This window comes from Spermophilus citellus (genome assembly GCF_964194105.1).
Source record: "Spermophilus citellus genome assembly, chromosome: 1".
In the NCBI taxonomy this organism is placed as follows: domain Eukaryota; kingdom Metazoa; phylum Chordata; class Mammalia; order Rodentia; family Sciuridae; genus Spermophilus; species Spermophilus citellus.
Genome location: NC_138182.1, coordinates 251,032,889 through 251,058,187, shown reverse-complemented (window position 1 = coordinate 251,058,187; position 25,299 = coordinate 251,032,889). Strand labels below are relative to the sequence as shown.

Sequence of the window (25,299 nt, the reverse complement as noted above, 5' to 3'; positions counted from 1 at the left end):
CTAAATCTTGGAAACTTTGGAAAACTTGTCAGATCAATCTTGGTTAAATTAGTATCTCTCCTTGATATAGTTGTTACCACTTTTGTTGTGGACAGATCTGACTTCTCTTTTGGCAACCTTAGTCCAACAATGGCCATTGTAGCTTATTCTTTTTGTTTGTTGTTTGGTACTGGTGACTGAACCCAAGGATGCTTTGCCCCTGTGTCACATCCCAGCCCTTTTTTATTTTTTATTTTGAGAAAGGGTCTAAGTTGCTTAGGGTCTCACTAAGTTGCTGAGGTTGGCCTCAAACTTGCTATCCTCCTGCCTTAGCCTCCTGAGTCTCTGGGATTACAGGTACGTGCCACTATGCCTAGCCAGTAGTCTACTCGTTGTCTTAATTAATTAATTAATTAATTAATTTTTGGTATCAGGGATTGAACCCAGGGACACTTATCCACTGAGCCACATCCCCAACCCTTTTTATATTTTATTTAGAGACAGGGTCTCACTGAGATTCTTAGTGCATAGTTAAATTTCTGAGGCTGGCTCTAGCCTACTCTTAATTTGAAGGATGAAACATTCTTCTAAGGGATACAGATCTTAATTACTTGTACTGGAATATTGTCATGGTTTCTGTTATAGGTATTATTGTTGCTTTATTTTGTTTTATGTAATGAAAAACAAGGGAGATAATCATTCTAATCTAGTCACCTCAAACATCTTCAAGAAAATAGTTTGTTCTTTAAGAGAGGAGTACAGAGGACAATGAGTAGGATGGAGGGAACATGGAGTCCTGAGAATAGTTGGGGAAACAGAGTTAGTCTATAAAACCAATGTGTTTGTTCCATTTGTTTGAATGATTTTCATTCATGGGAAATGTAAAATTTACCAAGAGAAAATTACAAAAAGTTTGAATTGATTGTATCTAAATAATTAGTTTACTTCTATTGGTTGGAAAGGTCAAATAATGGAAAATATTGTCTTAAGAGTACTCTCCTAAATGAGTAGATACCTTAATTTCATGCAGAAGCTGGGAAGCTGACCACTTGGCTAGATGGTGCCAGAGGAATTCATATATCCCACTTGAAGATGAACTAGATAAACTTAAGGGGTCTTTCCAATGCTGAGATTATGCAGGTTGATGATTCTAATGGCAGTAACTGGAAAAAAGAAAACAGTATTAAGGGACATGAAATATTATTTTGTAAGACTTTAAAAATAGGATACTTAGAACCAATGAAATGTTCAACTACTCAAAGTGTTAGACAGAAGGATCGTATCAAGTCTCCTTGAGGAAAGTGATTGTATTCTCTATTTAAGGTGATTCTTTAAAACCTTTTTTTATTTGTAGTTGGACACAATACCTTTATTTTATTTCTTTATTTTTAGGTGGTGCTGAGGATCGAAACCAGCGCCTCGCATGTGCTAGGCGAGTGCTCTACCACTAAGCCCCAACTCCAGCCTCTTAAGGTGACACTTGTGGGCAGTTATTTTTAAAGTAGAGGATAAGATTTCAAGCAGTACTTATCACTCAAGCTCATGAAAAGCTTGCTTTTTGTCTAATGATGCTAGTTATTACTGCAGAGTTATGTGTCTTACATTGTGGTCAAAATGACTGTAAAATGAGCTCTTCCATCTTCAGAAACTTCACACTACAGACCCATCTGTTCCTTTTTTTCCTAAACCACAGTGGTCCCATGGTTTCCAGCTGTAGTCTAGATTCCTAATTCATTCCTAAGAGAAAATGGTTAGCCAAGTCTTTCTATTAGCCCTATTGATCATTCTATAGTTTATGCTGATTTTCTATGATCTTACAGTTGTGTTTCTATTTTACACACTACATATATAAATAAATATATATATTCTGTTAAACTAACTTTATTTTTTAAAATTAACAAGCAAATACATTTTTTTTATTTAGGTCCCTATATTTTTTTTTCAATAATTTGTATCTTTTTGCATTCTTTATGAAACTAGCTCCATTCTCCTCATGGTTGCCAAATGGAAAAATTAAAGCCAAAGAAAGGGTCAATTACTCTAGGTTAGTTGTGACATTAAAAATGCACATATATGAGCTGGGTGCAGTGGCACATGCCTGTAATCCCAGCAGCTCTGGAGGTTAAGACAGGAGGGTCATAAGTTTAAAGCCAGCCTCAGCAAAAGCAAGGTGCTAAGCAATTCAGTGAGAATGGAAACATCAAGTGATAAAAGAGAAATTCCCTGAATGTTCTATGAAAACTCTATTCACAAACCAATAATTAGAAGTGATAACTAAATATGAAGTCACACTACTGCTATTTGCAGAAGAGCAGATTTCAACTGATTATGAGACATTTTAATTTTTTTCATATATGTGCATTTTGGGGGGGAGCGGGTACTGGGGATTGAACCCAGGGGCACCTGACCACTGAGTCACATCCCTAGCCCTATTAGACAAAATAATTTGTCTTTTATCACTTGATGTTTCTAGTCTCATCATTTTGAATTTTGTCTAGATAAGTACACATTTACTTTTCATATTTCTTATTGGCCTTGTCAACAGGAAATCTCAGGTATTGGTCATTTTATTTAATTATTTGATTCTTCCCTTCTAGTATGTTTGTTAGCTTTCCTGGGAATTACTACTAAATGGATGAAATCTCAATTTAGGCATCACTGCTTTTTTAAATATTCCATCATGGGAAAATTTATCTATGTGTAATAAGTACATACATGTGTTTAAGTTCTTAGGATTGAGAATATGAGGATACTCTGCAATATGTTACCTATGATTCTTTCTGGAGTTATGGGGATAAAGGAGGACTTTCAAGTTTTGCTCTATATTCCTCTGTTTTAGCTGAAATTGGAAAATAAGAATACATTTATGAATCATCAATAACAAAATATAAAAATATTTTAAATAATAAATATACAAAGGAAACTAGAAAAACACCTCCACAGTTGAGTATAAAGTTTTATGCATATTTTAAATTGAGCCTGTTGGTATTGTTTTTGAAATTATTTCTGAGCTTAATTATATTTATAATTATATTTGCTTAATTGACCATTTTAGAGAAAGATATTTTAAATTCTGACACAATGTGTTTCTAATGTTTTTGCTTATAAATAATTCATTGATATTTATATTTGTTCATAACATTTTTCTGGTGGATTACCTGTCCAGTGTTTAGAATGGTGTCAGTATATATTAGGTGCTCAATACATTTTTATTGAGAGAATGAAGAAGTGGGTGAGGCATCCAAAAATGACCCATTTCTAATTATTAAGACATATTTGAGACTCCTATGTTTTGTTTTTTTTTTCAACCTGGTGCCAAGCATAAAAGATTTGTCTTAATGGAAAAATATGGGACTAGGCACTCTAAGGGATATGGCCACAGCTGTTTCATAGTCTTGGTTAAAAACTCTGCTAATCTGGGTTGGGATTTTGGCTCAGTGGTAGAGCATGCTTAGCAAGTGTGGGGCACTGGGTTCGATCTGCAGCACCACGTAAAAAAAATAAATAAAGAAAGGTATTTTGTCTGTCTACAACTAAAGATATTTAAAAAAACAAAACCCCAAAAAACTCTGCTCCAAAACTTTGTAGTTAGATCTCATTGACATTGGCCTTGGCATCCTCGATTCTGCTCAGAATACTCATTTTCCCAGCTATCTTCAATTTCTCCATTAGTCTAGTATTATATGTTTTGTACCTTCCAAAAAGTTTTACATGTTATTGTCTGCTGGTGGCATCCTACTTGAATCAACTCCATTTGTCATTTGGAATCAGAAATCAGATGGATTGTTTTGATCTGTGTCTTTAGATTTCCTTCAGGGTAGGTGATGTTTTCTTCTGTTATATCTCTGAATATTTTATTTATTCACCTATTCAGTAACAAAAATGACCTATATGTTTCACTACCCATTGTTCACACAAATCATCTGCTCTCACTTTAATCTCTTTGTTATTCTTCTCTGTATTTTATTGTTAAGGCTTTGACACTGAATCTGTGAAACATTCATTTTTCTGTAGTAATTTTTCTATTTTCTAAAAGCTTTTAAAAAATTGCTCTTTCCTTACTCAGCTTACTTTATGAAATTTTGGAACTTGTCATGTTATTTCTCATGCCTTATCTAGTTTTAATAGTAAATAAGATTTTGATCTTACAGTTTTTTCCTCATTTCTAGGGGCAAAGGTACTTTGACAAAAGATAAAATCTAACTTTTGCAGGCTCCCAATCTTTCTTTATTTATAGATTTTAGAAAATAACTCCTATATCTTTTTTATTAATTAATTTATTATTTATTTCTGTTTCTATTTTTTCATGAAAGAAAGCCTTCTTGGCTTGCTGTTTTGCCCCAAATCATGTATTGGCTCCTCATTGACTCCCTAGACTGTACCTATAAGGAGGGCCAACTTCATGGTTATGTACCAGTATAGTAGCACATAGCTCTGTGTTCTGAAGAGTTAGAGTTCAATGTTCTGCTGTTCCCAGGCTGAATTTTTTAATAATGTTATTTTTTTTGAATTTTATTTTTTAAGTGAAGTCCAATAGGTTAGTGAGTTATACATGAAACCCATGCTTACATTTTTGTCTCCCTCTTTGGTCTTTTGCTCTCTCATTCCCTGGTACCTGTGCTTTTCCTCCTTCATTCCCTTTCACCTCTGCTTAGTAATCACTACTTCCTTTTGCCCTTAGAGAGTGCCTAGGCATGGACATGAGGACTAGTTCAGTTCAGACCAGGCTCAGATGTTATGTGCTATGTGGTGTCTAGGCACATAACATGGAAGTGTCCAACCCTTCTCAAGCACAATGTTGGGAATGGCAGGTCTGCAAGAAGGAGAAATTGACCTCCCAACCCTTGGCTGGGGCACTATGTATTGGCTGGGCAGCTTGCAGGTGGGGGGACTTCAGCAATAAATGGACTATGCATCAAGAGCCATGAGGCTTGGTCCCACATGGCAACAGTCAGGGTTTGAACTCTTCTAAATACTATCTTCCTGACTAAAGAATATGATATTAAATAAATTTTTTTTTTAAAGAGAGAGAGAGAGAGAGAGATTTTTTTAAGAGAGCGAGAGAGAGAGAGAGAGGGGGACAGAGAGAGAGAGAGAGAGAATTTTAACATTTATTTATTTTTTCTTAGTTCTCGGCGGACACAACATCTTCGTTTGTATGTGGTGCTGAGGATCGAACCAGGGCCGCACGCACACTAGGCGAGCGCGCTACCGCTTGAGCCACATCACCAGCCCCTAAATAACAAATTTTTAAAAATCCACTAACAACACCACCAACAACAAAGCAACCACCATAATATGGTTTGAGATAAAGTCCATGGGAAAAAAATGGAAAACATTTTATATATGTAAACACCTTTACAGGCACTTTTCCCTACATTTTGAGCACAGTCCACCTTTTCCTTTTGTTCTGGGCTCCACAAATTATCACCTAAACTTTCTTATGGATTTCATTTGGATTCCACTTCTCAACCCACCAGGGCTGGTGAAATTTATATTTATATTAATTCATTTGTCTGCTTCAACTGTGTGAACCACAGAAGTAACTCTAAGAATCTTTGTTTCTGTATGATTGAATCTTTGTTAATTGTTGAAACCTCTATGACCAAACTCCTCTCAGTTCAAACTCACTACTAAGCAGTGCCTTACTAAGGAGACAGTGATTTCTTCATTAGTGATTTGAGGTTGGTCTTTCTTTGGGGGATGTGTGTCATGGTGGAGCTCCAGGAAGGAACAGCTCACCATCATGTTACCTGGGCTTTTTTATCCTTCATGGAATTCAATTTCAGTTCGTGATCCTCCTATCTTTTCCCTCCCTCTTTTTCCTCCTGTTCTCCCTCCCCTCTCCTATTCTCTTTTTTCTGCTGTAGAAGACTTCCTTTCACTCACTCATTTATTTATATTTGATTGGTTCTTCCTATCTATGCATAAAGGTGAAGTTTCCTGTGGTATACTTACATATGCACATAACATGCTTTTTAAAGAATTCATTATGCATTGCCTCCGCTTACCCATCCCTCCACTCTGAATCTTGTTCTCCTTCTTTTATATTACTGATCTTCTCTTCATCTTTATGTTATTTTATCCTTCCCTCCTCCTTTCTTTCATGTTACACTAACTTCCATGAATAAGAGAAAGCATTCAATTCTACTTTTGAGTTTCTGTGTTTGGCTTATTTCATTTAGCATGATATCCTCTATTTCTATCCATTTTTTGGCAAATGCCAAATTTCATTCTTTTTCTATGGCTAAGTAGAATTACATTGTGTGTGCGTGTGTGTGTGTGTGTGTGTGTGTGTGTGTGTGTATCACAATTTCTTAATCCATTCACCCATTGATGGGAACTTGAGTTGAGTCCATAATTAAGCTATGGTGAATTGTGCTGCTATAAACATTAATGTGGCTGTGTCATATGTGTAGTATGCTGATTTCAGGTCTGTTAGGAAAATGTGAAGAATCACTATGGTTATTCTATCCCTCGTTTTTTGAGGAATCTCCATTCTGCTTCCAGAGTGATTGTACTAGTTTGCAGTCCCACCAAAAATGTACAGGTATACCTTTCTCCACAACCTCACTAGCATTTATTATTTTTTGTGTTCTTGATCATTGCAATTTTGACTGGAATGACATGAAATCTTAGTGTAGTTTTGATTTGCATTTCCCTGATTGCTAGAGATGCTGAACATTATCTTTTATATATATATATATATATATATATATATATATATATATATATATATATATATATATATTTGCTGGCTATTTGTGTTTCTTCTTTGGAGAAGTTTCTGTTTAGTTCTTTTGCCCATTAGTTGACTGCTGCCTGGGTGTTGGGTGGTGAGACAAATGCTTTTTCTCTTGAAGTGACTTTTGGTATGTCACTATTAAGTATGACTAATTGAATGGTTCATGCCTCTTCCATTCCTTCCGTGGCCTCCAGAATGCATATATCAAGATAGGGATTGGGTTTCTTTCCTATAGGAGGAACAGAAACAGCTATTCAGAAGATGGGCCAGAGAAATCCAATGCACTTTGATCCCTTGGTTTCTCTTTTTCTTGTGGTTTCTGCCATGATTTGCCCAGGCTTCATCTCCTCGCTCTCTAAATTGGGGTATGCCAATGAGATTCAACACATTTTCCTCACATATTTTCTGTAATACTACTTTACTCTCTTGAGAATTCCAATTTGGTTAAACTTGTAATAGATCTGAAAGAAAAAAATCACTCAAAATTTAAAAACGTATGGTTGGCACAATATCTTATTTTTCCTTGTGATTAAGCAATTTTCTTTCCCTTATGATTTGCTTGTTTTGGATTGCCAATTTTTGTTAAAGGGTGTTATAAGCCTCTTAGTTTATTGCTGTCTTTCCCAGAAATCCTATCTTTCTCAAGTTACATAAAACTTGATGAAACATTAAGTTAAATGGCCAAATGACATTGTAATTACCTTAATATATTTAAGAAATGTGTTATTGGACAATAGTTTGATTATCTTTTTTTCCATTTCAATTAATGTTGTAATAAACATTTTTGAAATATATTTTATACTTCATTCCAGATTATTTCTTCAGGATTGGCCTTTGATATATATTGCAAATCAGCTTACTAGACAGATTGTAACAATTTAGATTTCTACCAGCATCCTAAAATCTGCCTGTCTGATCAGCCTTGGGGAGTGTCACTTCATTGATGGCCAATAGTGTCCTGTTTTAATTTGTCTTTGTTTGACTATTGATGTAGAAATTTTTTTTTCAAATGCTTTTCAACCCTCTGTATTTCTCCCTTCAGGCTTTTTTTTTTTTTTTTAAATAAAAAAAAATGTTATAGTCATCAGAACATAATAGATTTTAGAAACACATTGCATTATTTGTGATTTCTACCCTGTCTTTCACATGTGTTAAGTTGCACAAATGGGGAAAAAAAAGCATTTTAATAAGGATGTCTTTTATGGTTGTCTGCAACAGGTAGAGCTTATAGCTTTCTAATTCTTCAAGGGCGAATGACAGGCAGCCAGCTGCTTGAAAGAGAGGTCTGACCAAAGATAAACCAGAGGGTGTAGCACAGCTTCACTTATAACTTTATCAGCCCTGCTACTGCCCATACAATCTTAGCAGTTGTTTAAGAATTTATGTTTCCCTGAGGAAGGAATGAATACACTTTTCATCAAAAGTTCATTTGGTAATTCATATTTTCCCTGTGGGCTGCATAGATTGCCAATTATAGTTCTTACCCAGGGTAAATTTTTTTAAGATGGAAATTTAATTAGGTGAACATTTGTGAGGAGATGTTGAAATGACTTAGGAATATGTACAACCACCTGCACGTGATGTTTAATCAAAAGTGTACATTAAGTAGAATTTAAAAACAGTAGATTCCTAGTGCCAAGACTATATATTAATTATTTTCAGTTGAGCAAAGAAAATGAAACTACTTATAACTATGCTTTTATTTATCTTGGTGATTTAACCCTATGATATGTTACAGAATAATATAAATAGAAACATATGTGAAGTGAGGGCCATGCCACATTCTCTAAATCACCATGGATTGATGAATAATAAATTTTATGTTTATGATCTCTAAAATGTAATTCAAATATTGGCATACATATACACACATTAATATTAATATTAAACCATTAAATTAAAAACTCTTAGTAATGTTAATTTCTATTTTTTGAATCAAGTGAGTTTATATGCACAAGAGTGTATTATGAAGCTATAAATTGACAGAAAAATATTACTTGTCACCATTATACATTTTAATACATGTTTAATAATAATTTCCAAAGAGAGAATGAGTATGATTGAGTAACCCAGGTGGGGGTGGGGGTCTAGATTAGAGAAGGAAGCTAGTGGAGTTCTCTTAACCATCTAAGATCTGGAGTTACAATATTAAACAGATATAAAGGGCTTTCATGATGAAAAATTACAAATACTGTTAAAACTTGGGCTAATAAGTGACTTTAAAGAATTTCTCAAACAATACAGAACTATTTTATGTGTGTGTAACTTTACTTATTGAACAAATAAGCATTGAGCTTTGTTGTAGCTAGACCCTGTTCTAGGTGCTTGGGGTATATCTGTTAAACAGAAAGATTCCTGTCCTCAATGTGCTTGAATTCTGGGGAAGAGAGATAGAAAATAAGCAATAAACATGATAAATAATCCAGTTATAATACATATTGAAAGGTAAATGCTATCAACAGAAGAGAAGTTAGAGGAGGTAAGGGAGATTTAGAAATCTGTGTGAGGGAATTGGAGTTTTCAGAATTAAATCAGGTGGTAAGGGAAGACCTTGTTAAAAAGGTAAACTTTGGGCAAAAGTTTGAAACAGGTGAAGGGTTTAGTCAAGAGGTCGTCGGGGAAGGAGTATTCTAACCAGAAGGAATAATAAGAACACAAGCCTAGTATGGGAGCATGTTGAAACATTGGGAGGACAGTGCCTGGAGATCAGGGACAACACACAGTACAAAAGTCATATGAGTTCAGAGAGCTCATGAGGAAGAAAGCAACCATATGGAGCCTTATCAGCTGTCATGACTTCAGCTTTTATTCTGAGTGAGATGAAGACCCAAAGCAGAGCTTTGGGCAGAGGAGTGGCTTGGGGATTATAAAAAAAAGACTTCTGGTTTCTGTGTTGAGATTACATTGAGGGAATAGGGCTTAAAATCCAGGCAACATAGATTACCAGCTGGGTCAGGTTGGATTTGATAAATAAAGGCCAGATGATGAATATGTTTGGATGGTAGAACCAATGAGATTTACCAGATTTAGTGGGTTTTCTAGTTACTAGGCAAGGTGCTACTAACTCTTCGTGTTGAGGCTTCCTGGCATCCTCTGTTCTGATGAGTCTTTGTGGTCATATCAGGTTTCTAAGGGTATTGCTTGTCTGCTGGGTATTGACACACCTTCCCTGGATACCACTCATCTGGCTTCTGTTTCCCAGTGCCAATACTTGCATCCTTACCATTTATCTAACCTCTGTACCCCTGCATCATGCCTATTATTTCCCTTGATTCCCATCTTCCACTCATCTTCCAACTTTTAGTCTGAGATCTTTCCTGGAATCTATTGTCAGTTGCTTACTGTGGTACAAGTGCTAACTATAGCTACAATTATTGTTAACTTATTGGTTAACTCATGATTCAGGGAATGGGCCAAGAGTTATTCAGGATTTTTAAAAGGTAAGGGAATTTTGATTTTATAAATTTATGGCTAAATGAGACTGTATGTTGGCATCACTTTGAGTAATAAAATCTTCCATAAGAATAAATACATTTCAGACTGTTTGGATCTTTATGACATATTTCTTTTCTATGGGACCAAAAAAGCCACTTGGCAAGGAAAAATTGCTGAGTTAAAATTCTTTAAATGAAAGTATTTTTAAATTCAATTGATTTGTAATTTGGTTTGTGGGTAATTGAGATATTTGAAAAGTTAGATGTAAAATAAAACCAATAAACTATTTATGAAAAATAGCTCTTTTATAACTATGTTTTGTCACATTGAGGGAGAAATTTTGGGTTTGCTCCATTCAGCCAATTTACTGGTACAAATCTCATCTGAACTCCATTTGACCTCATCTTTCATGAAATGGACAATATAGAAAAGCAGCAAAATACTTTGAAATAAACATCTCCTAAAATGCATTTTAACCTTGGATCTGGAAATCTATAAAAGAATACTTTTTTTCAGTACATTGATAACACAGAGAGAATTCCTTACAGCTGAAAATTATGGCATTTAAAGATTTCAAGATGTCTTTCCAGGTTTTGATTTGGCAGCATGCCAGTGTTGGAATGGCTCTGTTTTGAAAGCCCATCTTGCCTCCACTGTTTCAGGTTTTCTAATTTTTACATTGGTGTTTGTTCCCAGAAAATATTTAATATGTCCTTTAAAGTTTATTCACTTTTCTAATACCCTAGATTACAAACTTTGCCTTTAAAAAATATCTTTGAAAATATGTCAACAATGTAACCCATTTTGGGAAGTTCTAGAGAAGCTTACCATCCTTTAATATATAAGCACAAACGTTTTGGTTTAGTTCCTTATAAAACTTAAATAAATGTTTACATGCAAATCTTAGCATAGTCTCATTATTTTTGGATCGTAACAAACACGTCTGTTTTGTGTGTGGCTTACTAAGCCCTCTTGGTAGTTTAAAGCATCTGTGTCATATGTAATTTAAATACCTTTGAATTTTCCTTCCACAAACCATTGATTCATCGCATAATGGGGGACTTCCAAACCCTATTCTTTTGGACATTGTGTGAACAAAGTGTGGCAACATCCTATCCAGGAGATGATTTCACTGGGTAACCACAGGAAGGACTCAAGTAAAAAGTTCTGAGAATTTAGCATGAAAGGAAGAACAGATATTATACTATTTCACAAAAATGCATTTTTGTTACATCTGAATCATGCTTTTCCAGAATCAATGATTTTTATTTTGCTGCCAGTAGATGGTGGGGGGAACTCAGCAACTTGATTTTTGTTCTTTAGTCTGCCCAAGAATGTTAATGACTGTGAACAAACTTGTTTCTTGCGGTTATTTGCAAATGAAGTCTATCTCAGAGGAAATGTACACAACCCTGCCTGGGGATATTTTATATGAAAGTTAATAAAGTGGATTTATTGACCCTATGGTCTTTAACAAAACCAAAGATAACTGGAGAATAGTTTTAAAAGAGGAAAAAACAAAACAACAACAACAACAACAACAAAAAACAGAATAGTAAGAACAGAAATCTTACCAGTTGCTTTTGGAAACAGAATTCACCTTAATAGGTTGGAAAATTGTCTGGGTGCAGTAGTGCATGCCTATAATCCCAGCGGCTCAGGAGGTTGAGGCAGGAGGATCCTGAGTTCAAAGGCAGCCTCAGCAACTTAGTGAGGCCCTAAGCAACTCAGCAAGACCCTGTCTGGAAATAAAATATAAAAAAATGGGCTGGGAATGTGGCTCAGTGGTTAAGTGCCCCTGGTTTCAATATACCTGGAAGTACAAAATTGAAACATGTACATTTAAGAAAATTCACTGATTTTGCGTTCTATTGGTCTTGGTTTATCGTCACCAGGAAGCTACAACACTTCTGCGAGGTTAGCTACATTGGGCTGGACTTTACGTCTCTTAAATTTTTACATCTCTCTCTTCCTTTGCTTAGAAAAGCCCTCTCTTCTCATATACACCTTTCAAAATTTGGCTTAATTGCTTAATTTTCCCTCTTATCAAAATGTCTTACGCTATTAACTTCTATACCAGCACATGCTCTATTAATAGGATATAGTTCTGCATTTGTTTCCTTGTCTCCTTTTCCAATTATTCCATGTTTTATTTTTTAAGTTTATCTTGTAGATCAGTTTAATCAGGGGCAGAAAATATCTCTTGTTTTTCTTCTCTTTCCTTTATATTACCTAGTATGATATTTAACTGTGGTGTTATCTGGGCATATTAGAAATAATATGCCCAGATAATTTAACTGGGCATATTATTTCTAATGGGGCACTATTGGCACTCCGTATAGAGCAGGGTTTTTTTTGTGGGACTTCTCCCATTTGTGCCTCCTGCCCCACATTGCAAACATTTTTAGCATCATTTTCCCCAGTCTTAAATGCCATTAGTTCCTTAAATTATTTGACAACCCATAGTGCCTCCTAGGGAAGTATTGCCAACCGATTTGAAATTCAGTTCTTTTCATAGTATTTAAAATAGTTTGGGCTTATTTTGTTTATTGATGGCTTTATTTATTCTTTTTCCATACTAAAATGAAACTTCAAGAACACAGGTACCGATTCTCTCTGTGTCATTTATTGTACATAGTAAAATGCTGAGGACAACACCTGGCAAACATAAATACTCAATAATTTATAGAATAAAGGTATGCCAAAGTCATTCCATTAATCTTTGTAAACTATTTTGGGCAGCAAATAATTTTAGCAGCAACTTACTAAATAGTCTGTAGATGGTGGTCTGAGTTAAAAAAGCATCAACTAGTTCCAAACAAAGATTAGTGTAGATATTGGCAGAGTATGGCTTTCATTAAATTTTACTTCTAAACTTACTGTGAAACCTTGAGAAGGTCAGATATTCATTTTGTACCTGGTTCTTGTAGTGTGTAATAAGGTAATTAATAACACCCGTGTTTTACCTGTGATAATGACTGTTAGGGCAAAAGTAATAATCTCTAACAAGATATCAGAAAGGGAAACATTTTGCATGTAATAAAGAAAGGCTTAGATGGTCGTTACCATTAACCAGGTTCAATATTGTCATCTTTGGCTTTTGGAACAGTGGAAGGTATCCATGTGAGCTTCAATTGTATACCTGATTGAATTCCCAGCTAGTTAAAGTCAGAGCTTACTGAAGAAAGTTTATATACACAATGTCTTATTATCACCATCTAGATATAATGTTGATGGCTCTCAGTTTTGTACATAGCTTTGCCCTTATTATTATTTTTTCTTTGTAACCAGCTTCTCAAATATCCAGAATCTGTGTTAGGAGTTAAACCAACATTATTCTTTCTTTTTCACCTCTGTCACTTTAAAGCATAAGAAAGTTTTGTTCTTTAGGCACTTTTCAAAGATTTTTCCAAGTATAAATCTTTCCTTTGATTTTTCTGAAGCAGGTCCCAAAAGCGTACCCAAGGTCAGAATTCATTCAAGATGCATTGGTCTTTTTTTGAGCATTAGTTTAATTTCCACCAGTTGCGCAGATTCTAGGACTAGTAGCTGTTTGAGTCCCTGGTAGCTTGGCAGTGTTATTTTCAGTGTTTTATTGGGCTTACTATTTTGCTGAAGGCTTAACAGGCTCATTTTCAGATTCTTAATCAAGAACAAGTTTAATGATTGAAAATAATTATCTCCAGATTAGAAGGGCTTTTAAAAATTTATCAGCATTCCAAAATTTAACAAATAGCTCTCTGATAATCTAATTAAAATCCTACTTTTGCTGCCAGATGGTTTCAAGCCAGATATGTAGTCAACCTCTTGTAGCAAATCATTATTCATTCAAGCTTTCTGAAAATTCAGACGTAGATATTAACTTGTGTTAATTTTCAGATTGTTTCCTGGAGGAGGGTGAACTGCAATAATCAGATTTGCCTTTTTCCTTATTTTAAGGGAGATAATTTTTTTTTTTTAGTTATTAAGAGGCTGTTTCTGTCACTCTTAAATCAGGAGTCCATTGGCTGCATATACCTATGGGTGCAGAATACACAAAAGTGTGTCCAGAAGCAAATCAGAATCAGCTGCTTTGTATCACAATAAAAGGCCTTTCACTTTCCACTAGATTTGCACCTTGAATGGTAATTAAATTTAGAGACCATATTGTTGTGGAATTTTGGTCTAGTTTAGAACTATGGAATTTTGATGGATAATTAAACACATATAGAAAATACTGTACTGTACATGAGAGCTGTTTATATAAGCTGGGGGCAAAATTATTCTTTTATAGTTCTGAAAATAATTTGGATTTCTTAAATAAGCCTTATTTTCTCAAAGATGCATCTCAACATGTTAGCAACTAGCTGTTCTTTCAGAAGTAACTTAAAATTTGAACTCTAGTGATGGGATTTCAACGCCATCCAGAAACCAGAGGGTTGTCAATCATGGTTAAATGAAGACTCCAGGAACACAATTTGTCAGGCAATCTAAGTTTCTGTCGTCTGTTCTTGCTGTTCATACTTTTACAGGGGACTGGTGGCAAAATTGAATGTGGGTGAGGCTGAGAGATGAGCAACAGGAGGCAAACCAACAGCTTTAGAACTCCTCTGTGTACAGATTTATGTGCTTCTAATTATCAATGTGTGGGAGTTTTGTCAAAAAAGCTGGGTCTGTGGTTCCTTTTGTTCTCCAGTGTCCTTTGTGGCTTATGTTTTAAATGGGATGCAAATGTGATTTATAGTGCGTGGCATGATGCAGTTAGAGAAAACTGGTCTTTACAAGGCAACACGGCGAACTTGAGCAGGGAAGGGCCACGCGTGAGCAACATGTTCCTGTGGGTGACAAAGAACAGCCCCGGGAGGCTTATGTTGAGACTAAAGAGTAAACAACATGTGAAAGGTTGTTCTGTCCAAAGAAAATGGCTCTCTTTCCTGTGGTCTGGGAGAGCAGAGCTAGGGCTCTCAAAACTGTTTAGAGAGCTGTTAAGTAGCATTCTCATTCGGTTGAGCAAAGGACATACACAATAGCAATGTTTTTTCATTGGGACTGAGTCTAATAGACACCTAAGAAACTCATTTATCACCATTCCAGATAGCCACATGATTGCAGTATCCTCATTAGCACTTTTTGATGCCATGTTCCCGAAGCCTTTTAAAGTTCTGACCAAAGGGCCATGGTGTATGTACAACAATTGAGCGGGGTAAGCATCCTTAAAGAGCAGAGTTCCAGTGGAATCAAGGTGGCCAACTCAATGTCCCTACAGATATGTAACAAAAAGCAATCTGATCATGGAAGCACAATCCATTTAGTCATTCAACAAAACTATACTAAACAGTAGTCATGAATGAGGAAAAAAAATGCTTTAGTGGCAAAAAATGAAAATAATTATTGTACTTTTAATTTAGAAAGCACTATGAAGCTGAGATAAAGAACTGAGTTTCAGTCTTGGCTCATATGTTTGTATTTGTTTTATTTAAACAATCTGAAATTAGCTTTGTTTCAGCACATTTTAAATAGCCATGTTTCTTTGAACACCTTCATATATATTCAGAAACTTAATTTTTCAACTGTAAGTTGAGGGAACTGGATTAGTATTGGCTTTGGGGAAAATGGCTGAATTTCAATTTCTACCACTTCAATTCAATTATTGCTGGGGTTTTGGAAGATTATTTAGCTTCTTTGATTTCCTGCTTGTCCATTTTCAAAATCATACTGACTTCACACAGATACCATAAGGATGTTTGTCTGGTAGGAAATTAGCCCAGGAAACAGACTATGGATCCCAGCAGGTGGAAGAAGTTGCAAGACACAGTTGGGATAGAAGACATTCTTTATTCAGAAGTAGCAGCAGCCTCCCAGCTTCCAGCTTGCTCCATTTAGCCCCCTGAACCATTCCCATTGGCCTTTTTAATATTCAGGTCAGACAAAGAAGGCACATTGCCAACAGGTTAGTTAAGTGGGCACATGCTCACAAGCCACATTCATGACATTGAGTACATATGCTGAATCAGGGTATTCATGACCTTGACTACACGCTGAAAGCAGCCTGTAGGAAACCTCCGTGAGTGAACCTAAGTACAGCCATTTTGAGCTTGCCCAATAATGTTTATGCATTTAAAATTCAGAATAAGTCACAGCCATTAAGGTCATTTACAGTAAATTGATAGAGTTTTATAAATATTTCGGATGGGGTAGCCTTTTGGGTTGGAGAAGATTGGTTAGTATAGAGTGGGTCTAGGTGGCTATTGATGACCTTCCTCTACAGAGGATTGGAAGGAAGATGAGCCTTACCCCACTGCTCCTTCCTACAGATCTAAGCCTGCTACTAAGATCTCTATGATTAAATGTTATAGTTCCTGACATTCAAGGTCTGGATCAGGGGGTTATAAAAAATAATCAGACTGTGAGAGGGCTTTGGTCATTGTTCAAAGATGAAAAGAGAGGATTTAATTTTTAGTTCATTATTTGTCTAAGGACACCAGTGTCAAGTTTTTTTTTGGGTTCAGCATGCAGCATCCCAGACCCCTATTTGGCAGTTCTCTGTTATCAGGAAGCAGCTGGAGCAAGCTGATGGGAAAAGGGAAAAGGGAAAGGATATTTAGGAAAAACAAGATTTTCCAAAAAGCACAAAGTCTACCATAAATGATTCATTTTACAGGCACCAAGCCCTGCAAGGTCAAGACATGTAATTGTTGTGGGTGGAAAAGAAGGCAAGAGTAGGATAAAAGCAACCAAAAAATCACCCTGCCACAGTGGCAGGGGCAAAGGCTTTGGGTGGAGAGGGAGAGTGTCACTGAACCTGGAACTAGGAGAGGAAGGTGCCTAAAGCAAATTTCATCTGCTTCCAAACTTCACCTTAGTTGTCTTCTAGAGAATTTCCTTAGTAGAGGAAAGTTTTCCTTACGTGGAGAAATGTGGCAAAGGAGGATGAGCCTTCGTGGGCTACTCTTGTCGTGTTGCTGAGGCAAGAAGGGGCTGAGTTGGGAGCTAGATTACATTGCCTGTGTTTGCACCTGTGATGAGCTCATTGGGCCTGTTGCAGGTAGGTCATCATGCTGTGTGTGGAGGGGAGTTAAATGCAAATGTCCCTGTACAGCTGGCTTTTACATCTGGATCTGCAATTCTACATTGGTGAAAAAATTAGCCATTCCATCCAGTTTCATTGGAAACATTCTCTCAGAGCAAGCCCTGGTTAGTTGAAGGATCATTTACTAATGTTTTGTTATGTGAAGTGGGGGCAGAGGACGGGCAGAAAGGGAATACCGTGTAGGTTTGCATCTCTGGTTGGTTACAGGGAAATTTCACAGAGTACTGCACAGGATCTCACCATCTACGCTGGTTCTTTTTCCTGCTTTCCCTCCACATTTTCTCCTTCTTCTTTTTTTAGATGTGTGTTGATCTCCCAATATCCTGTGTAGCAATTTACCAACTATCTTTTAATATTTTATTAATACCAAATGAATATTGAATTTATTGAACTATTAAATTAATTCTTCCAAATTATATTTAATTCTGTAAAAGTAAATAGTTTTTAAGAAAAAAATGTTCTCCATTCAGTTACTTTTACATAAATGCAGTGAATAATCATCTCTTTCTTCTCCTTCTTCTTCTTCTAGTACTGGGGATTGAACTCAGGGGTGCTTAACCACTGAGCCAAATGCCAAACCCCTTTTAATGTGGTTTTTTTTTCAATTTTTAGGCAAGATTTTGCTAAGTTCTTGGGGCCTAGCTAAATAAAGTCTTCTTATAACATACATATCACACTTTCCATATTAGTGACTATTTGGTTGTAACCATAAATTAATCTCAACTCTTATGAAATCCACAGTGAACATATGACAAATGATAAAAAAAATAACAGCAATGGTTGATTTTCTAGAAAATGTGTTATAATTAAATGCTAATATAAAGAAATATGTTTTCCTGAAAAAGAGAAAGTAATAGACTATCTATTTTCTGCATAATAATCATTGGAATGAGACTCCTAACTTATGGTGACTTTGGAACTACTAAATCAAAAGCAATAGCTATTGGGCTACAATAAAACCAATCAAAAAAGAAGAGATTTGACTAACAGTTTACTCAAAAATATTCCCAGGGATGGTAATGTTCAACTGTTTCTACAGAGAAAACTGGTAACTAAGGAATACTCATAAGAAATGAGTTTAATTTATTTTTCTTAATTTTTATTCAGCTATATTTTTTATATTTTGTATATATTTTATTCTTAAAATAAAATTATCTTCTTATTATTAAAGAAAGTCACACTATATCACATTGAGAAAACTTAGAAGGCTTAAAAGGAAAGATCAAAGTCCATAATCATCTTATTTCAATATCAGGTTTTCTTACAAATCAAATTCAAAACCTAGTGGGGGCGGGTGACAAAGGAAGAAAGAAAGAAAGGAAGAAAGAAAGAGAGAGAGAGCACCTAGTCATTTTATTCAGTTCATGGTTCTGAAGGTCAGTTGGCGGATTGTCTGGTGACTGACTGGCCGTGGGTGGCCTCACTCATGTTTTCTTCCTTCTGGGAACTGGATGGCTGGAGGGCTCAAGGGCAGCATCTGGGACAGCTTGTCTCTGTTTCCTATGGCCTTCCGCTTTCCTGTAGATTATCTCACGTGGTGGTGTCAGGTCTCATATCACAAAAAGCAGTCAGAAGTCCTTGCACATGTGAACACTTGCAAAGCCTCTGCTCCATACACATGAACTCAATTGCCCAAATGCTCAATTGACCAAAGTCATCTAAGTCCAAGTTGAAAACCAGGGAAGGGATGTTGGTAGAAAAGGCCCTTATTAAGGCTATTTTTTGCCATTACATAAAATAATTTGGATTATAGTTTATATAACTTTGTATCTTACAATTTTACACTTAGAAAAGTTATAGTATGAGAACTTACCTATTAAATATTGTTTAAAAATATGATTCATAATGGCTACATAATATTAAAATATGTGATTGTGCCATAATTTGCTTATAAACTTTCCTATTAGAAATAGTAGGCAGCTTTTAATTTTCTTTTTTAATATGTCTAAATAAACAGTGGCACACAACTTCTATGATTTTGGTGCATATTACTGAATTTTTTTATATAAATAAGCTTGAAGCTCTTGATAAAGATTGCCAAAGTGTCCTCTGAATAAACTGGAACAATTTTATTCTCAGCACTGTTTGAGACTGTCAAATTACTACCATATCCTGGACCCAGGTTAGGATACATTTTAAAACTCTGTTAATTTGATAAGCAGAAAGATATGTTTTCAAATTTATAATGTTCAGTTGTCACAAACATTAAATATTTTTTATAAAATAACAATTTTGAGATTATAAAACATTGGTAATTTTAAGGAAAATTTTTCCATTATGATAAAAAGTTCAACTTAGAAATTGGAAAAGTAAATTTGGGGTGGAAGAATTTTGAAAAAAATGACTGTTTACATGATGGGGAAAACCAAGTATTTCACCTTGTTTTTTCATTATGATAGTAAGTGCAGTTGTCAAAACTATGAAAATGTTTTATGGCCCCTGAAGACAGGCCAAATGAAGCATATTTTAAAAAAATAAAAATTGAAATTATATGCCGAGATACCATAGCAACATAAAAATTTGAGTCTAGAAATTTGTTTTAGAGAGGAGGATGAGAAAAAAAGATTGTTTTTGGTGTGACTCTCTTAACTAAGCAAATGTTCAGGCATAAAATTGCATATTTAGGAAAACAACTTTCACTAAATTTTTTGTGGGTGTTGGAAAAAGCACTAAATTTAAGAAGATTAATTTTAATTCTATTAATTCTAGAATTTTCCCATTTGAATGTTGAGAAAATATAGAGACGAAAGTTTAATATAAGCTCTGGGTTTCACAAAATGTCAGAGAAATATTAGCTCCCACCCTGGAATGCAAGGTGTATTTTTTCTTTCTTTTTTTTTTTTTTTTGTTTAGTATTCGGGATTGAACTCAGGGGCACTCCACCACTGAGCCACATCCACAGCCCTATTTTGTATTTTATTTAGAGACAAGGTCTGAGTTGCTTAGTGCCTCACCATTGCGAGACTGGTCAGCCTCCCAAGCTGCTGGAATTACAGGCGTGGGCCACCACCACGCCCAGCTTGCACCGAGTATTTTTGATAACAGGTGGGGTAATAAAAATTCAGATTGAACCTATTCAGTCTGTACAACACATGTGAGTTAGGGATGTTGTGAGGACTATTGCATCTCAAGATTTTTTACTACATAGTTTCTAAGTTTTTAAAAGTGTTTTTGAAGTGGAATTTTAAGAAAATATTCCGAGGGGGCTGGGGATGTGGCTCAAGCGGTAGTGCAGTCGCCTAGCATGTGTGGGGCCAGGTTTGATCCTCAGCACCACATACAAACAAAGATGTTGTGTCTGCCGAAAACTAAAAAATAAATATTAAAAAAATTCTCTCTCTCTCTCTCTCTTTCTCTCTCTCCCTCTCTCTTAAAAAAAAAAAAGAAAATATTTCGAGGACCGACTATGTAACAAAGTGCTGGAAGGAAGCATATTATCACATGCACAAGCACGGTTTACTGGGGCTTTTGATTTGAAGAGCTAGAAAAAAGTTGAAACTAATGCAACTTTGACCACGGTTTAGATCTAGGTGGGCGAGGTGCTTATCCCTCCTAGCAGCTAGCGACTTTATAACACATGGCTCTAAATAGACGACAGGAAGAAAGAGGATGATTTTGAATTGAATGCAGGAGAGAAGGTAATTTCTTCAGGCTGTTGAAAAGCACTGTCTCCTGGGGAGGAGGAGGAGGATGGGAGGATGTATGTACACCACAGAAAGAAACCACTGTGAGACCTTAGCAGGGAAAGCAAGCCCATTGGCAAAAGCACAACTCCTACATGAAATATTTCTGCTCTGGTTCTGCTATGGTACAAAAGTAAAAACAACCCCCCCCCCCAAAAAAAAAAAAAAAAAAACTAAAGTACTCCAGCCTTAGGATATGTATATTTTAACAGTGTATATTATATAGTCCCCACCCCCCAATCTCTTCTACTTATTCAGAATTGTTTGCAAACATTTAATTCATGTGCTACAATTCAAAACATATGCTGCTGGAGATCACAGATTTTTTTTTCTCTCTCTTTCCCTTATAAATATTTCAGGTATTTGCAGTTTATAGGCATAGTGATGTCACATTATTTCAGTTTTTATTCTGAGGACCAAAGGGTATTTGAGATGTGAATGTTATATTTGGAAAAGGAGAGTTTAACTGGGTTCTTTGGTCACAGGTATTGATAAAAATAATGACACCTATTTTGGGTATGTTCTTGCAAAAAAAGGGGTACCTTTTTTCAGAATTATGCTTTTTGAGTAAAGTAATTGTTAAAAGAAATTTTGTTATTTTCTTTTAATCTAATAAGTTGTAGTGCTCAGTATTCTCCCAATAAACAGTAACAACCTACAATAACAATAAACACAAAAGAAGGAAAATAAAATATATCTTGTCAGTGCCCCAAACATATCTCTCCTTGTCTATTTCTTCTATCTGTGTAATGGTATTAAAAATCTATATTAAAAATCTGCCTCTGGAGACTGAGAATTATTGTTTTAAGAAGGAAACTTAAGAAAGTAAAACTAGTGATTGAGTAATCTTGAAAATATACCACACAAGTCAAGTCTAGACAATATAACAAGTTACAATAATATAAACCTTGTTAGATTTTTAAATCATAATCATTGACTTTTTGGAATCTTGTTCCTGTACTCTCTCCCCTATAATTATTTAATGAAAGAGTTTATCTCCATTCTGTCAGTTAGGATTATGTTCCAGTGCATTTGACAGTAACCTCAAGAAGTGATTTGAACAGACTAAAGAATTTGTTCTCTCTCAAATAGAAGTGTGAAGATAGTTCAGAATTGGTATTTTAACTCATCAGGATCTGGAGTCTTCTATCTTTCTATTCCCTTTCTTAACATGTGGTTTCATTTAATGGTTTAAGGGGGTTGCTAGAGTTCCATCTATTGCATTGACTTGCCCAGCCAATTGGCAGGAAGTAGGGGGACATGGCAAAAATAAGCATGCAACTTCACCTGTTTTTCTTTAAAGAACTTTTCCTAGAAGACCAAGGTAAAACGTTGACTAATGTCTCATTGACCAGAACTTAGTCAAAAAACCACAAATTTATGCATGACCTATTCTGTTATGGTAGCAGAAATGGACCCACAAGGAAAGAAAACAGAATAAACTAGCCATGAGAACAACATCACGGGTAATGTGGGAGAGATGGGAATGCAAGGAAAGCACTTCTGTAGGTACCATCGATGATCAATATCAAAGTGAAGAATTTTAAATTTTGCTTGAATATGAAAATGGAGAATTTTTAAGAAGCATAAATAGAGACAGGTAGAAGGAATTTTTAATATTTGAATTATAGATGATGTATTTTTATTAAGTTCATAACACAGGTAGCTACCAAAATCATCAGCTTCAAGAAATACTTGCATCAAAACATATTGAAATTCCCCATTACCTCCTGAATCTCATGTCTATACCTAATATTTAATTAAGTTTCTTCGTTAAATAGCTTACTTCCTTTTTAACCATACCCTATAATGTCTTTGAATACTCATGGTTACTTCCTGTATGTTTGTGTGTTGTTTCTGAAATTCCAACCCAAAATGCTGCTTGTAACTTTATTTTCTTTTTTTCCATGTGTTATGAATTGTACATGAGGTGCCTCCAGAAAAGCTCCTATGTTAATGTAGGAATGTTCAGAGGTGAAATAATTGGATTATGAGAGCCATACCTAGTCAGTCCATTCCAGTTTGACAGATGAGTGACAATCATAAGAAAGTGGCTGGAGGAAGTGAGTCACTGGGGATGAGCTGTAGAAGAGTTGTTCTTCCCTGTAGCCCCCTTCCCTCTATCTGCTTCCTTGCAGCTGTGAGTGTAGCAACATTCCTCCACCATTCCCTCTGCCACAATGACTGCCTCATTTTGGGCCCGGAGCAAATGAGTCAGCCTACCATGGACTGAACATTGGATACCAGGAGGCAAAATAAAATTTCCCTCCTCAAAGTTGTTCTTGTGCTGGTCACAGTGACAACACACAAAAAGCTGACTAGCAATATATTTCAGGCACATACTTTCAGATCTGAATGAAACTGATTTGTTCCATGAAGTCTTTGTGAATTAAATTTAAATGATGATTCAATTAAATTCAATTAAATTTAAATTGATGATACCTCTAGGCTGTGTTCAATATCAAATTAATATTAAACTGCATTTAATACCTAGGTATATACCTATTCTGTCATGACCTACTGTCAGAGTATTTTTTTTTCATAGTTTTTGGAAAAAAAGAGCTTATGTGATTCATTCTCCATTACTTGAAGAGTAATGTCACTCTTCAAGGCAATGCAAATCTACATTAATTTTGACCATGACTCGTTCAGAGGGAGTTTTAATAATTCTGAAGAACTCAAAAAGTTGTCTCAAGGTCATGGGTTTAGTGTGGACCCATTTATTTACAATTCAGTCCTTTGGTTATCTATTGTGTAATTTGCCAGATGCCAAAGCCATCTCAAAACCCACCTCAGGGCCTCTGGTTGTAGTTTAGTGGTAGAGTGCTTGCCTAGCATGTGTGAGGCACTGGGTTCAATACTCAGCACTACTTAAAAATAAATAAATAAATAAAATAAAGGTATTGTGTCCATCTACAACAAAAAATATTTTTTAAAAACCCACCTCAGATCATCCTCCAAGCTAAAGTTAACTAGAGCTTGTACTAAACCTCTTTATATTACTATTAAATTATTTACACAAAATGTTCTGAAGGTAATATCATTATGATGAGAAGAGGGACAGTTAGTTACACAGGCAAGTGGAAATGGACATGTGAAGGTTAATCTTTACCCCACCTTTTCTGCACAGACTCTCAACCGAGTTATTGATTCATTTGATTCTATTTGGGCTGATCCTTTTTGCCATTTTCTTCTTAGACATTGTTAGGCTGACCACTATAATTTTTCTCTGAATTCTTTGACTATACATTCTGCCACTGGTAATATCCATTCCCAAATGTTGGCTTCCCAGGTAGATATATATTTTTTTACTTGCAGCTTGGTTTGGATCTGTGATTAGGTTTTGCTCATTGGACTATGAGCTTGAGTGTGGTCCTATGAAAAAGACAATAATTGAAATAAAGCGATTGCTGGTGTCTTCTTTTTCTCTTCATGGTGGCTGGGTAAAAGGATACATCTGGAGTTCTGGACCAAGAATAGAAAAGGAAGTCTTGAGAATGCAAGCCATCCTGCTAGTTAAGAACAATTCATCTCTGTGTTTAACACAAGGGAGTAGATTTGCTCTTAAGCCACTGATTTTGTTTTGGAAGGAGGAAGGGAAAAAAGAAGTAGGTCTCTTTGTCTTAGCAGCATTGCCTTTATACTAACTATATTAGTTTAAACTAAGTTCTGAGTTCTTTTGAGCAAGTTAGTTAATATCTCTGAATTAAAACTAAGTTCTGAGTTCTTTTGAGCAAGTTAGTTAATATCTCTGAATTTTCTCAACTATAAAATAGGAATAATGATTCCTATCTTCAAGAGTAGTTGCGAGAATCAAATGAAATAGCATATGTGAAGTTAAAGAATTTTGAAAGATAGAATTGAAATATGTGGAATAAGTATAACATAAGCTGAATCTTCTTCCTTTAAATCTTTTTGTTTGTTTGTTTTAGAGCCGGGGTCCTTCAGTGTTACCCAGGCTGTTCTGAAACTTTTGGTCTTGAATGACGGAATGATCCTCCCTCCTGAGCATCCTAAGTAGCTGGGGTTACAGATGCACACTGCTGCACCTAGCTTGGATCATCTTTCTTAGTTAAAAGAACTGGATCTTTGATTCAGAAGACATGAATGAATACTCAGTGTCCTCATGATGAATAAATAGAGTTGGATGCACATAGATTGCATTATATTCCATCACAATAGTTAGTTTTCCAAAAAGTGTGATTGTATAAAGTGCTAAAAAACATAATGGGAAAGAGTATCTTGTAGCCTAAATCTCAGAGCGAGATTCTCAAACTAAGGCATGAATTTGTCCTATCCCATTTTCCTATTCTCTAAATTGGAAAAGCTCAAGATTTTTATCCCAATGAATAACAAACTGATGATTATGAGAGTTTTAAATTTATAAA

The 25,299-nt window shown here is 35.4% G+C and overlaps 1 long non-coding RNA gene across 1 annotated transcript in view; it reads left to right on the top strand.

Moving 5' to 3' along the window:
• LOC308649440 overlaps window positions 1-1,438 on the top strand; it is a 53,555-nt gene extending 52,117 nt beyond the window's left edge. Inside the window, exon 3 of the long non-coding RNA XR_014022079.1 lies at window positions 1,372-1,438. This is a non-coding gene — a long non-coding RNA (uncharacterized lncRNA). The remainder of the gene's footprint in view (window positions 1-1,371) is intronic.
• Window positions 1,439-25,299: the final 23,861 nt, after the last annotated feature.